Source organism: Protopterus annectens, chromosome 7.part0, assembly GCF_019279795.1.
Source record: "Protopterus annectens isolate FY-2018-M chromosome 7.part0, PAN1.0, whole genome shotgun sequence".
NCBI lineage: Eukaryota > Metazoa > Chordata > Ceratodontiformes > Protopteridae > Protopterus > Protopterus annectens.
Genome location: NC_056739.1, coordinates 1106794099 through 1106809416, shown reverse-complemented (window position 1 = coordinate 1106809416; position 15318 = coordinate 1106794099). Strand labels below are relative to the sequence as shown.

Here is a 15318-nt window from a genome sequence, read left to right as displayed (position 1 = left end):
CCCGCTACCCACAGGGGCAGACTCTATTGTACTTAGCAGTTGTTCAGCTGAACATCATTACAACAACACCTGATGGCAAATATAAATCATTCCACATCATCTATCCAGTCATTTACATGCATATATACCTCCTATACCTGTTGTGGGAATGATGTCTCTTCTGGATATTTTGCTGGATGTATTTTTTTTTATGTTTGTTTTTGCCTCTCTCTCTCTCTCTCTCTCTCTCTCTCTCTCCAGTAAATGGATTGAGCTGCTTTGACTAGATTGTAACATGGCTTTTGTAGGTCATGCACATGATCAGGTGATGGCCTCTGCACCAATCAGTGTCCTCCACTTGTTACATGCATGCTGTGTAGTACTTCCAATTACCACTGTCATGGCAACCAACTACTATAAATCCCTACATCATGTGGGCGTGGTCCCTTTACCTTTCCTGTATGGTGGACATCCGTCCTGTGTGTGGACAGCAGTGTTACAGACAGTAGGTAGTAATACCTCTTACAGGAGAACCTGCACACTCAGGCCAGCTACATATTTGTAGGAGGTTCCAGAACTACAGACAGTGTGTGTGTGTGTGTGTGTGTGTGTGTGTGTGTGTGTGTGTGTGTGTGTGTGTGTGTGTGTGTGTGTGTGTGTGTGTGTGTGTGTGTATGTAGTGTTGTTGTATGCATTGTATAGCACCAGTGTTACAGGGTTTGTGTGTACATACTAGTTTAACTTGGAATGCAGTCTGTCTGCATAGCTCTAAACTGTGGGCCTATCCACTTGATGGCCAGAGGTGTGTCTATTATGTTTTGTCTGTCCACCACACAGGTCTTGTGTCAGATATATCACTGGCAGTATGCATGTTGAGTGCTATCAGTACATGGCTACATCCATTTCTTTTTCTAACTTCATATTGATGACTAAGGGTTTGCTGCAGACTATCCTGTAACACCAGTGACTTGCTTAGTGTATGACAACAGTATTTCACATATGGGCCTGTCTTCCAGCCTCTGTCCTCCACCTACATACCAGGCTTTGTACATATGAGATGCTGTCAGGGGTTATGTAGTGGGCTGTGAGTATGTCATGCTGACATTCCTGCCATCAGTCCACTGCTGTTGTGGCCCCCACACATATTGTGGGGTTGGGTCCATATATGTGTGGACTTCATCTACATAATACATGTGTGCCCTTATGAACTACAGAGGCCAGTGTATGTAACAGTGGTATATGGCCCTGTATTATTCAGTCTATGGGGGTTGCACCATAACTAACCTAGGCTGTTACAACATGTGGGGGTATCAGGGTTAAGCTGCCTTAAGGTATCTGGATGTACATTACCATACAATTCACCTTGGGTAAATGCACGCCTACTACTTCCTGCCATGCAGACTGTTCTGTTTGTCAGTGTGATTGTGATGGTGTCAGTTATGCCTTGTTATGTAACAGATACATCCCATTGTGTCAACTGAGGTCTTTACCCCCTAAAGATTGTGTACAGAGTGTAGATAGAGGCTGCCGGACTATACATCTGTATTACTTACTGTTGACTGACTGGTATCATGTGGCCCAGTCTGTCTTTACTATTATACTACTTGAAGGCCTCAGCCTGGACAGCAACATATGTAAGTCTTTCCAGACTACTGTATTAATATAACTGTTTCACAGTTGCATTACTCTGTGTATATGTATGTCAGAGTCTAAACAGCTATATGACATGGCATATACAACTGTAATAGTACACAAATAAAGCTTTCCCATGTATGCAAACCTGTGTGTGGTGTTATATCCTTTGACCTCTCACTGGGTATATGTTGCAGGCAACCATTGTCATTTGTATGGGTGGATCATACAGTGTCCAGTTAGTAAGGTGGCAACTGTAGGCATAGTGGCTGTTCCGTATTGTGTGCACCTTCTACATATGTATGTTCCTATACATATCTCACTGTAGGCATAGTGGCTGTTCCGTATTGTGTGCACTTTCTACATATGTATCTTCCTATACATATCTCTGTGTGTGTATGTGTAATTACATATATATATATATATATATATATATATATATATATATATATTTATATATATATATATATATATATATTTATATATATATATATATATATATGTATATATATATATATATATATATATATATATATATATATCTGCATATATATGTCTGTGTATTTGTATCTTAGGAATGTTGATTGCTTCCACATTGTACATATCCTATGGTAGCCAGACTGCACTGCATGATATGTTACTGATACCAGCCTGACATCATACAGGTGGGATGGAGTACTGTTAACATCTTGTGCCAATGTTGTGTCAGGTCCTGGTTATGGGATCTGCAACAGTTGGTATTGTCTTGCAGGGCAGACGTGTTTGGCTGTGGGGGGGATATCTAAACATACAAGACATATGTTGTTTGGGCCCACTCACCTCCATTAATGGTGTATGTGGACATATATGTTTTTGTTATGTTCTCTTTTATATCTATAGATATATATGTCTGTATATACCTATATAGATGTATATTAATGCTTACATATATATATATATATATATATATATATATATTGCTGTATATATATAAACATATAGATGTAGACATATGTATCTATAGATGTATGCATATGTATATATATATATATATATATATATATATATATATATATATATATATATATACATATATACATATGTTGTGCTATTTAGATATTAATATATACACACACACACACACACATACACACACACACACACACACACACACACACACACACACACACACACACACACACACACACACACACACACACACACACACACAGCTACATGTTTAAATGCATTTCCTGTACTGTTGAATGACTGGGCTGAATGATATGTTTGTGAAAACATCTGAGTTATTTATATCTGACATGGCTTAGTGGTAAATCACTTTGGTTATGGTGTGTAGGGCCTTGGGTTTGAGCCTTGCAAAGGCTGTTTGTTATGTTGCCGGGCAGAACAAGGGCCACTGGATACAGAATGATTAAGGCACTTTTAAACAGTTGTGATTGGGTTTGCACAGGTTTGCACAGAGGTAAGCACTGCTAACCTCTGGTTACAGTTTCTTATACTGATTTGGCTTCTCAATTGCTTAAGCTGTGTAGGCATTGCTTACACCCACGCAAACAGGCTTACACCCGCTTACTGCTGCTTAAAAGTGCTTACTCCCACTTACCCCGCACTAATTTCTTTAAAAGAAAAGAAAAAAGGTTTGATAGGAAAGTGGTGAAAAAGAGGCACAAAGAGGAAAAGACAGTAGGCAAAATAGCTAGGGATGTGCAGGAGGGTGTAGGGAAGGTCCATAGCTACCCATTTCTTCTACAGCAACAGCTGTGCATATGCACTAAATTTGGAGGTAGATTTGGACACTCAAACCCCTGAGAAAGGGGTGAGGACAGCAATAATATGTTGTGATGCCAATAAGACCCGATTACATGTCCAGTGGACATGTGTGTGAAATGGACAGCTATGTATGGGTGATATTATTTTGGGAACAGATTGCCCTTTTTTTTCAGGTGAGAGTGGGATGTTGGGAAGGGAAAGTAGGTATATTTGGGGAGGTAGGTTGTGTAGGTTAACAGACAAGACAAACAAGATGCATACAGGGGCAGTATATGACACATGTGGGGGTAAACAGCTTGATGCGGAGGGGTGTTGGAAAATTGGAAGCCCATGAGCCCCCTAGTGGAGACAGTGGGACTGAGGTTCCCACCCATAGGCAGTCATCACTGCATCTTCACAGCCCCGATGGTGGCTGTGCTGGGGGCTGAGTTAGAGATCCAAGTTGACTCTCTAGTCATGACACGTGGCCCTCGAGCTGGCGTAGCAGATCTCCAACCTCCCTGCAGAGCTGGCAACACGACCCAGACCTGGCAATGGGTGACAGGTTCCTGTCTGCGCCCGCTCCCAGGGGGGAAGAGCCCGATCCCCTGAAGCAGTTCAAGCTGAAGGTGGTGCAGGACCAATGGATGAGGTGGTCCCGGGTTGGGCCCAAGATGTGCTGGTTCCCGGTGCCACGGCCAGCTGAGGTGTGACAGGTGGGTCCGCCGGGACCGGCCTTCCCAAATGTGCTATGTTGTTTATGGTTTATCAACATATGTGGGTTAGTAATAGTCAACACATTCCAGGATTAGGTATAACAGCATGCATAGATATTCCCATTAACCCAGACACCAGACATGGAACAGTTGCATATCAAATGGAATACATACATATATGGGACCACAGTGGTAATAACAACAGCATGCAGGTATATTGATGGCACCATGCCACCAATGTTGGAGTATTTCAACATAGCACATGCATAGAAACATGTTTAAATAATTATCAAACAATAGGACATACACAGCACATACCAATTGAGTTAGGTATTTAGTTTATTGTTGCAGATATGGTGAGGGGGAGAGAAATATGTCAATTAACAACTAGCATATTCCTGTAGTTCACATTACTTTCCTAGTCAGTGCTGTTATCTGTACCTTACATGTATTGCTACATTACCCTATTGCCATAGTTTGGACAGTGATATGGCTGTCAACAACTATATACATGGATTGGTTTTACCTGCAGTATACACCTCTTACCTGGTATACCTGTGGAGGAATTGTTTAACACTAGCTAACTGTTTCTACACATACTCCCAGATTCCAGGTTGATGTTATACATATACCTGCCCATCTGTTTCTGCACAGACTCTGGCCATGTCTTGATCACATGCAGGTGAACCAGGACATATGTAGACTATTGTCCTCTTCAACCTTTAGTGACTTACAACACTCTTATACAGGATTTCCTAGACAGTTATATTATGTAGCATAGTGTGGGTGACAGTGGTCAGTGATACCTTATTATTCAGAGCAACTGCAACACTCACAATGCCATACAATACCAGAGTAAACAGTACCAGTACAGGGTATCAAGCTTTTATTTCTCGGCACAGTTTTCGTATCTGATGTGCCTGTTGGAGCAATGTTTGTTAGCACTACCTGAATGTTGCCACACAAAGTACCAGATTTCACATTAGTATTATGCACATACATCTCACTCTGTTACTGTACACACTCTAGTCACAGCTTGACAACATGGGGGTGTAGATGGGACATACGTGGCTTATTACTCTCATAACATTTTGGGAGTTTCTAGTGTGACAGGTTTGTTCTTATAGATGTGTGTCAATCAGTTGTATTTCCTGTTTGCTGCCTAAACATCTGGGATCATCCCATTGATTTCCCAGGGGGACAGGGTGACAGGCAGCAGATATGGGCCGATATACTGGATATTCTGGACTTATCTGTACAATTGTGGGGTATGATTCTGTATGCAGCCTACTTCCACTCCCAGGATTCAGACCATGGCTGTGTCTGCTAAAACTAAAACACTGTCCATCACAGTTGTGTGTGCTATATAGATATTGCTGTGTATCTCTTATCTGATTTCTGTCTTATAATTCTCCTGTGGTTTTACATTCTGACCTTGTATTACAACACTCTTATACAGGATTTCCTAGACAGTTATACAGTGTGGGCAACAGTGATGAGTAATACCTTATTATTCAGAGTAACTGCAACACTCACAATGCCATACAATACCAAAGTAAACAGTATCAGTACAGGGTATCATTCTTTTATTTCTGGGCACAGTGTTCGTATCTGATGTACCTGTGGGAGCGATGTTTATTAGCACAATCTGAATATTGCCACACAAAGAACCAGATTCCACATTACTATTATGCACATGCATCTCACTGTGCTACTGTACACACTCTGGCTCTGGTCACAGCTTGACAACATGGGGCTGTAGATGGGACATACTTGGCTTATTACTCTCATAACAGTTTGGGGAGTTGCTAGAGTGACAGGTTTGTTTTTATAGATGTGTGACAATCAGTTGTATTTCTTGTTGGCTGTCTATACATCTTGCATCATCCCACTGATTTCCCAGGGGGGCAGAGTGACAGACAGCAGATATGGGCCAATTTACTGGACATTTTGGACATATCTGTACAGTTGTGGGGTATGATTCTGTATGCAGACTACTACCACTCCCAGGATTTAAAACATGGCTGTGTGTGCTAAAAATACAACAGTTCACATCTCAGTTGTGTGTGCTATTCAGATTATGTTGTCTGTCTTTTCACTATTTTCTGTCTATATCTCTCTCAGTTGTACTAAATGACCTTTGGGTATTACACCAGTCATATACAGACATTCTTACACATTTTATTTATGTTGCACAGTGTGGGTAACAGTGCTTAATACAGCAGTACTATTAAGTGATTGCAAATCTACATTACCATAGTCCAGCAGTTAGACCTTTGTTGTCAGGCTAGTATGCTTTTATTTGCATACAACCTATATGAGTCTCTTCCTGGCATATTCTCTGGTGTATGTAGTACTTGCCTTAAACAATACAGGTTTTATACTAGCAATTAACTTTCTAATACTTTTAGATTTATTTCCTATGACAGTACATGCAAGGGTATTACTAACCTGCCTCGCGTTGCAACCTCTCCAAGCGACAACCATGGGCCTCCTTGTTCGCGGCCCATTCACTTGCCACTGTGAAGGGCATAAGAGGAATATTTAGCCATACCTATCCATAATATACATGAGCTGGCAATTATTAAACAAGTAGTGGAGTGATACGTACACATAGCTGGGACCTCCCCTGCCATCCTAGCCTCTTGGATCCACTGATCCAAGAGATTCCCCTTCCACCGCTTCAGGCTGGCATAGTGATGCCTGCCCTGCTTACCAATTTGGGTATGCCAGTGGCAGTAGTGAGGTCACGGGCGTGATCTTCCCAGGCTTTGGCTTTATATTGGGAACCCTGGTACTGGCCCTACAACAGTCTCTGCTCATGGTCTTTGACAAGGAGTCCTGCCATGACTCTGGACTCCTGAATACCCCAGTGCTGCACCCGAAAGTGCACTCCTTCTCCCAGTCCTGACATAGTGCCTGCAAGAGGAAGCTACAACCAGTTATGAGATGTATTCCCACCTGTTTGGTTTAAGTAGAGCCAATTTCCCACACTTTGCCATGGTTGGATGGTTTTGAAAAGGCTAAGCTATGGGCAAACCTGTTTACCTAAGGTTGGCATTGTTTAAAGGGTTATACCACTGGGCAAATTGAGTTAGCTGGCCTACACATTGCTTACACCTACTAAGCTGGCCTGTGCAATGCTTAGCATTGCTTAATATGTACTATGCATTATATTTGCTTTTTGGCATTGATTTATTATTCATTATATGTTATATATATATATATATATATATATATGTGTGTGTGTGTGTGTGTGTGTGTGTGTGTGTGTGTGTGTGTGTGGTATCCATGATTCATGTGTACGTACACTGCATGGGGTCCTTGTTTTTAATACGGGATGTCAACACTCTATTACACTTACACATCACATCTGGGCTTAATTCAGTACTCCAGTTCACATATTTTGGTTATGAAGTAGGTTATAGAACATATGACTGTATACTGATTCCTTTCACATGTTCAGTTTGATTTTACTATAGTGAGGATTTGTTTGGTGATACCTCAGTCTTATGTACTGCTGTGATGGCTTGGTGGTTAATGACATTGACTGTAGTGTATAGGGCCCTGGGTCCAAGACCTACAAGGCTGCTCATTTTGTTGTTGGGCAGGACAGTGGCTGTTGGATACAGTGTGATTAAGGCACATTTAAGCACTTGTAAGTGGATTTGCGTAGGTTTGCACAAGGGTAAGCACTGCCAACCTTTGGTTAAATGTGCTTCCAGAGAGTTAGCTTCCATATTGCTTAACCTGTGTGCACATTGCTTACCCCTGCGCAAATGGGCTTAAACCTGCTTACTGGTGCTTTCACATGCTTACTCTCTCTTACTGCTGCTTAATACTGTTTACACTTGCTTACTAGTGCTTACTTCCACTTACCACTGCAGTAATTTAGACAATAATGTCTAATGGTTCTTTGGAAGGTGGGGGATTTGGAAGCTGTATGGAGTTATAATCTGTTACAAATTTTACCTTCCATTTGTATCCCTGATTCCTGTGTACATATACTGTATGGGGCACATGTAATTTTCTGTGGACTTTGCAACATTATGACATTGACACCTCACATCTGCATTTAATGCAGTACTCCAGTTCACAAATATATGTTATTTAGTAGGTTATGCAACTAAAAATGTTGGTCATAACGTGATTTGACATGGAAAATGGAATATGCTGTAGTGGGACTCGAACTGGGAATGCTACTCGTAAGGCAATTGCACTGCCCACTACACTATTACCATACTGCTTCATTTGCATATATCTTGCTTTTTATCCTCTTCTGCCATTTAAGCTGTATTAACCACAGCTAAGCGATAGGCAAACCCACTCACCTACGGTTAAATTTAATCTGTTTCATAAAAAAGGTATCTTTATATTTTTTGTGTTAACATTTGCTCTTGTACATGTGGGGGATGTTGCTGGGGGTATGCATACACCTATGAGCAGTCTCACTAATTTTTTTAGGGATTTCTGCTGTTTTTCATTGCAGGGACATGTATATTTTGAGAGCTCTGCTCTCAGACACACTCCCTGCACTCTTACATGTTCCGTGTAAGATTAGGAGCTCAGCCAGCGCTCCTTCATTAATATGCATTGCGCGCTGCTGTTCTGCTCCTAAACAGCCACTTCTGTGCAGGACTAAGCTAGTCCAGCATGGAAGAATAGTAAATCTGGGGGTTCGTCTCCTGCACCACCTTACTAATGCATGTTTTCTATAACCATTAGCCTGCCCCTTTCCCAACCCAAGCCCTATACCTTACCATAGAAAAAAACAACTTTCTCTAACACTATCACTACACAAGACACTCAGATATACATGGCATACAATAGCACACGTGCACCACTAAAAACTTTCCTAGACCTTAGTCTAAATCTAACCCACAAACACTTGCACACACTCTCCCACTCCTAAAACTCAAATGTTATGTGATGCTCGTGCTCTGGTCCAGCAATCAAGGAGCCTCAATCCTCACCACTAACATCAGAGAGGGCATCTCATATAGGAGGAAAGGATAACAAATATACACAGTAAAGTGCAATGTCCCTTAAGAGCACACAGAGATCACAATCAGTCTGGGGCTGGTCGCTCTCTTGCTCCCCAGGTCCCCAGTAAGACTCCCCACTGGCACAGCTATAGGGTGCATATCTCAGCCTAGCTGGGCAAGCTAAAATCTCCAGCACCCTCTCTGTCCAACCAGTGCTTTGTCTCCCTGCCCAAGTAGCTTACACACACACACTTTGAGATAAGAGGTTATACAACCACACAGACACTTCTGGGGAAGGCTGGCACAGGTTCTCCAGCTGTGCCCCTTTTAGCCAAACTATACGGTAGTAATTACTGCCACCACCCAGCTAATATTTATCAGCTACTCAAAGGCCCTTAAAAGGGTGTCCAATTATTACTGTGCAATATTATTATTCAGTTGGTAGATGTGACTAAACAGTCTCAAGTCTTAGTAGCGTGACCTAGTACAGGATCCTTGTATATATGCAATGTACTCTTAGAGCTTAACTTGTCTCTACACAAACCAGCCACAGTTAAAATGGTTTTAAAATATTTAATAATAAATAAAACTATAAGACAATACTTTCTACTATGCAGTGCTAGTCAAAAGTTCAGAGATCACACATAAATACTTAAAATAATTCAGTAGTACAGGTCTGACATAACAGAAAAACACTTAGTCTAATCTTTTTCTAATTCCTAGCTATTTCTAGGAGAAAACACAGTTCTAACATACTACTTACATAAAGAGAGCATAAGGCAGTGCTGAGTTGGATGTCCAGACAAAAATGCTTAATGCCTTCTGATTCTCTCTGTTTAAATTGCTATTGCAGTTCAAATAAACATTACATCATCTCTTTTACACTTTCCTGGAGTTCCCAGGCTGACAGAAACTGCATTTACATTCTTTTACATTTAGAGCAATAAAGGACATTCTACATGTAAATTCTAGTAATTATTCCTTAAGTTAAAACAATAGTCAGAATTACTCCAGATTCATCGACTCCAAATTCTGTCTTCAAAGGAACAGACATAAAGTAATTTTAATTTCAAAGGACCAACAAGAAATGCTTGACTTAGCTTTCTTTACAGCAGAGGGCAATGTTGCCACATTGTTTTAAGTTCAACATTTCACAGTATTTACAAATGATAGAATTATCTGCACAATTCTATCTGGCTAGGCTGGCAGCGTTCACCCATCTCTACCAGTCTTCTCACGTTTAATATAGCCAAACATTTTAGCCTTAAAATCCCATTCCCACCCTTACCTTACCAACATGCACTTGAGCTTCCTTCTATCAGCATCTCCAGCACTCAACAAAGAGTGCTTTCAACAACTTTTCCAGGCATTTTACTTTGTTGATGAACTGACAATTTGACACAGTGATGTTGTCCCTTAAATCTATTTATATATGTATGTATTACCTGGCAGCTATCATAGTGATCAGTCCGGAGTACTTTATGTATGGATATGATGTAGCCTAACTCAACACTGCTGTTAAAGGAACATAATCTTCACAGATGGTTACATCTGATATACAGAGTTGTCCTCTTTTCTTGAACCAGATATACATCTCTGGTCTCTCCTCTGTAACTATCACCTCCCTCAGGTTTGGAAATATTTGACTGGCTTCTCTGCTAAGACCATCTCCTCTTTCTTATGTGCCATCATGGCTTTTTCTACATCCTCTGTGGCAAGACATCATTACAGTGTTTAACTGCTTCTGTAAGTATGTTGTCCCAATTCTGAAAGTTAGTTTTCCAACAAGGCTGTGCCATGTATCAGATCTTTTGAAAAGTAATTTTTCCATCTTCAGGGACATGCATTTAAAATCTTGGTTCTTTTTGTTGCCTCCATTTCCACACTTTACTGTTCTACTGTTACGTGTGATTAAGAAAACTTCTTGGTTTACATGTTACACTGCTTTTCTAGGAACTCTTCAGTGACTCATGCAAGTGTGCAGAACACAACTACATGATTACATGCTAACATATGTGATGCTATAAAAGTTATTTTTCATTTGCACAGCAGTAGGATTTGCATGGCCATGTGGTTCTCTATATTTGCTTGCATGCAGATCTAGATAATTAAGGAACTGAGATACATTTATTTCAGATGAGCTTTGATAAGTCTGAATGGAGCAAGTTTTATATTACAGCACTATTACTTTTATTTGTCATTCTGTTCTGATATGATGATTACATTCATGAATGCACTTTCTATTCTCTGTTATGGTGAAGTGCTATGTTTATACCAAACTGAAGCATGTTAGGGCCTATAGAACGAGTCATAGTGCTATATATCTCAATGCCTGTACCTCTGTTGTTCCTTTAGAAAATTGTTTGAACTGGTGCATACTGAATTATATTATGTAGCACTGTGGGGTTTTTTTTGGACTACTAGGTTAGCTTTTTCCTTCTCAAATTCTGTAGGCTGGAGAATGGCATGTGGCATATGATGCCAGAGGCAAGAGCACTTTACTAGTGCAGAAACTGAAACCTTCCTGCAGGCTCTGAGGAATCTCACTCTCATTTTAATGGATAAGGGTGGTGCTGCCTGGAAACATCATGACCGGCTATAGCAGGAGTTGATACAGCAAGTCATTATATTTGGCCATGGCTGAATTCTCTTGCCGTTTTTGTTGCATTGTCAAAGACATGAATGACCTCGTCTATAAAAAGATATAGGACATCAAAGTAGCAAAGAATGTAACAGGTAGCAGTGGGTCATCTACTAGGTAGCTTACAAGCACTGAGGCCTTTCTGTATGCCTGCCAACACCTAATCTATCCATTGCCATCTCTAGCAGGGATGTCAGTATTGCTGGAAAAGAAAACATAAGGTCACTGGTCTCCCTGGATAATCAGCCAGGCCATAATTATATGTGCCATCTTAGTAAAGTCCTATTTAGCACAACCATGTCTGATTGATTTTGTGTCTCCTGTACCTACTGTTTCTTTTCTAGAAACCTCAGTGTGATAAAACAAAATATAGATTTATATGTTACTAGGCACTGTATTTCTTACTTTTAAGAACAACATAACCCTCTAGGTATTCTAACTTATATGGTGGAAGTACAAATGGAAGCTACACATCCGCATAATGCAAACCACCAATTATTTTAAGAAATGATGGCCTTTCTTAGCAATTTACTAATTTCATTTGGAGCCAAATGGTGACTTAACTGCAACATGTGTGTAATCAATGGCATACAAGACTGTTAGAGACTTAGAAATTCCTGTACTCATAATGATTAGGCAACACAAAGGACTGTATCCAAGCGTACGTGAAAGGCAGGTAATTCTTGAGGTGCCATACTTGGTCAGTACATGTCACAGTTGCTGTGGAGAAGACCATAGTCAGTATAGTACTAATCCACTATCTTCTGGTCAGTCAGTATATGATTGTCAGTCACAGTCATACATAATCCTGTATTGCCTGCGTTTTATGAAGCTGGTTCAAATGACCAGTCCGTTTGTGATACCTAACATCTTTATTATGTTTACTGATATTTTCCATGTGCTCTGTCAGTTTATACTTATGAATGGCTGCTGTCTTCATGGCACAGAGGTATGAAACTCTAACTACAGCTCAGTTAATTCATATCATTCAGTAACCTAGAACCTTAGTGCACTAACCAGGAATCCAGAATAATGGAGATGTAATCAATATCTGCTGAACCATTACAAGGCATATGTTGAGGGGACTCCAGTGCATCTTCTATTAATGCACCCCCTACTGGACACCAGAGATCTGGACAGAGTCATCTGCTCAAAAAGAGAACAGGGATACTTGAGGGCAAATCATTTAGGAAAGCAAGTGATGGTACCCCACTGAACCCACTGCACCCCTTCCCCTGTACTGCTTATGGAACATGTAAGGATCATGTTTAGGGTGTAAAGCAGAAACCTTTCTGTATAAAAAGCACACCACAATCAGCTCTTGCTTAGCTGGAATTTAGTTGTCCAAGCTTGTGGCAAGTTGCCATATTGTCAGCAGGCATAAGGGGCATTAAAAATCATATTTGCAAATCTATACAGGCCAATCCACATCCAGTCTGTCTGTGAATTGCCATGCCTGTTTACTCACTGATTGCCTTACAATTTGCGCATGTTACGTACTGAGTAAACACTGTCATGTAGCACATGTATGTTTCTGTAAATAAACATACATGATTTGTATACTGTGCACATTGCTTTTTAATGCTGGTATTGCTATTATAGTGCAGTTTATCCACAGTGCGTTTTAACTGGTCAAACACTAGAACTGCTGGTTCCATGGCAAAGAGTGATGTACTCTGAATAAGCTGTGCCAGGCTTCCATATACCTGCTATCTAATAGTCAAATTAGGCTTCACCAGTCATAACGTAGAGAATGACATGTTTCTTCTGAGATGTGGCAACCTCTCAATTTCAGTTTAATTCATGTAATTGTTACATTCAGTAGCATTCCCAAAATGTTGATCAATTATGCTAATGCAGTGATCAGATGTTATTTACAATTCACATAAAAAATAAATAGCTCTATGGGTACAAAAACAAATCATGAAGCATTGTATTAGGATTCCTCAAATATGTTAAGTTTACAACAAATGTCATCAGCCTGAATAGAATTACAAGTAAAACATTTTTGCAGGAGCCAAACCCCCTTCACCCATCCTTGTATCTCTAAATATATTTACTCTTATAATGTACATCCTTGAAGTTATGAAGAAGTCTTGTTACCTCCACAGTTCTAAGATCTCACTGGAATAACTGCATAGCTTTGACTAAATACAGCAATTGCTTAAAAAATCAACTTTTCTCATATCACTTAATTGTAGTGCAACACCCAGTGTGTATCTCCAGAAAAAAGCAAAAAAAAAATATGAACAGGCTTAGAACAGAACATAATAAAGCAGCAATAAAAGCAGTAAGTCCCAGTGGCCTAATGGATAAGGCATTGGCCTCCTAAGCCAGGGATTGTGGGTTCAAGTCCCATCTGGGGTGATATAATCTTAAACCAAACATGCTGGAGGGATCGATTCCTGTCCCAGAGACTTCCCATACTCTGGAACACACTACCAATCTATATCAAACAAAGCTCCTCATTAGCACTCTTAAAGAAAAATCTTGATGATTGGAAGGGAGATAGAAAATTCACCCCAGGGATCACTTCTGTGGCTATGCTTGACAGAGGCACAGGAAAATAATTTTCTTGGGTGGCAAAAGCCAGGGTACCGTTTGGCTAGGCTTATATTGGCCATAGGGCCAATAGCCTAGTACCTACCTATGAACTTTATTTGCTATATACAACCCCTGTTGTTAAATGCCTCTTTCTCAAGTGCAACAATGAACTGATACATTTTCTGAGCAATTATGTTGCCCATTTTAGGGGATGACATCCATCTGTCTTGAATTTTGGTGCATTTGTTTTTGTAAGGCTCATCTTGTTTAACCATGCTAATCAATGTTTCATTGATTTGGATTTCATATTGCCATCATATCGATTATTTATCACAAGCAGTGGTGAGATGGCTAACTTGTTCATGTCACTCTCCAGTTGGGGCCACTGCACATTGAGGGTCTACTGTAAAACTGTCATGTAGTGTCTCACATGTGGCTCTAAATGGATTCTGGTAGCCATCCATGGCATAACACTTCTCCAAAGAGAGAAGTGGTATTTCATGACCTTTGCACAAGATTAAATGCATGCTTCTTTGCTACATGACACATGAAATCATATGTGAGTCACTGGTGTTCCACGACCATTAGTTAATTCTGTCCTATTAAAATAGTGATGCTACAACTGTACACACACTCACACACCCACAAACAATAGCTAGTGACAGTATGAATATTCATTTTCAGCTCAAATCTGTCCTAATAAAATTTTATTTTAAAACCATTATTAAAACAATAACTAGGTAGTTAAACTGCCAATATATTTCCTATTGTAACAGTATAGTCTCCTTCGTATGTTAATGCCTAGTTCTGTGAAGATTCCAAGGCATCTTAACTAAAGGATATCTAATAACATAATCAATGTGTATGTGTAACGCATTAGTTCAATTTATAATTTTAATCAAGCAAAGATGCTTCTTTTGCCCTTTTCATAAATGATATCTTGTTTTTGCAAAGTAAACTAGCATGGAAAAAATCCATTGAAATTATATACTTGAATAGAAGATTGCATGTAGCTTGCATCAGATAAAGGTCAAATGACAAACTTTAATGCACCCATTGCATGGAGCTAGTA

At 40.1% G+C, this 15318-nt stretch overlaps 1 non-coding gene across 1 annotated transcript; it reads left to right on the top strand.

Moving 5' to 3' along the window:
- The first annotated feature begins 13996 nt into the window (after positions 1-13996).
- TRNAR-CCU lies at positions 13997-14069 on the top strand. The gene has a single exon. It is a non-coding gene; the product is annotated as a tRNA-Arg (tRNA).
- The last annotated feature ends 1249 nt before the right edge of the window (positions 14070-15318 follow it).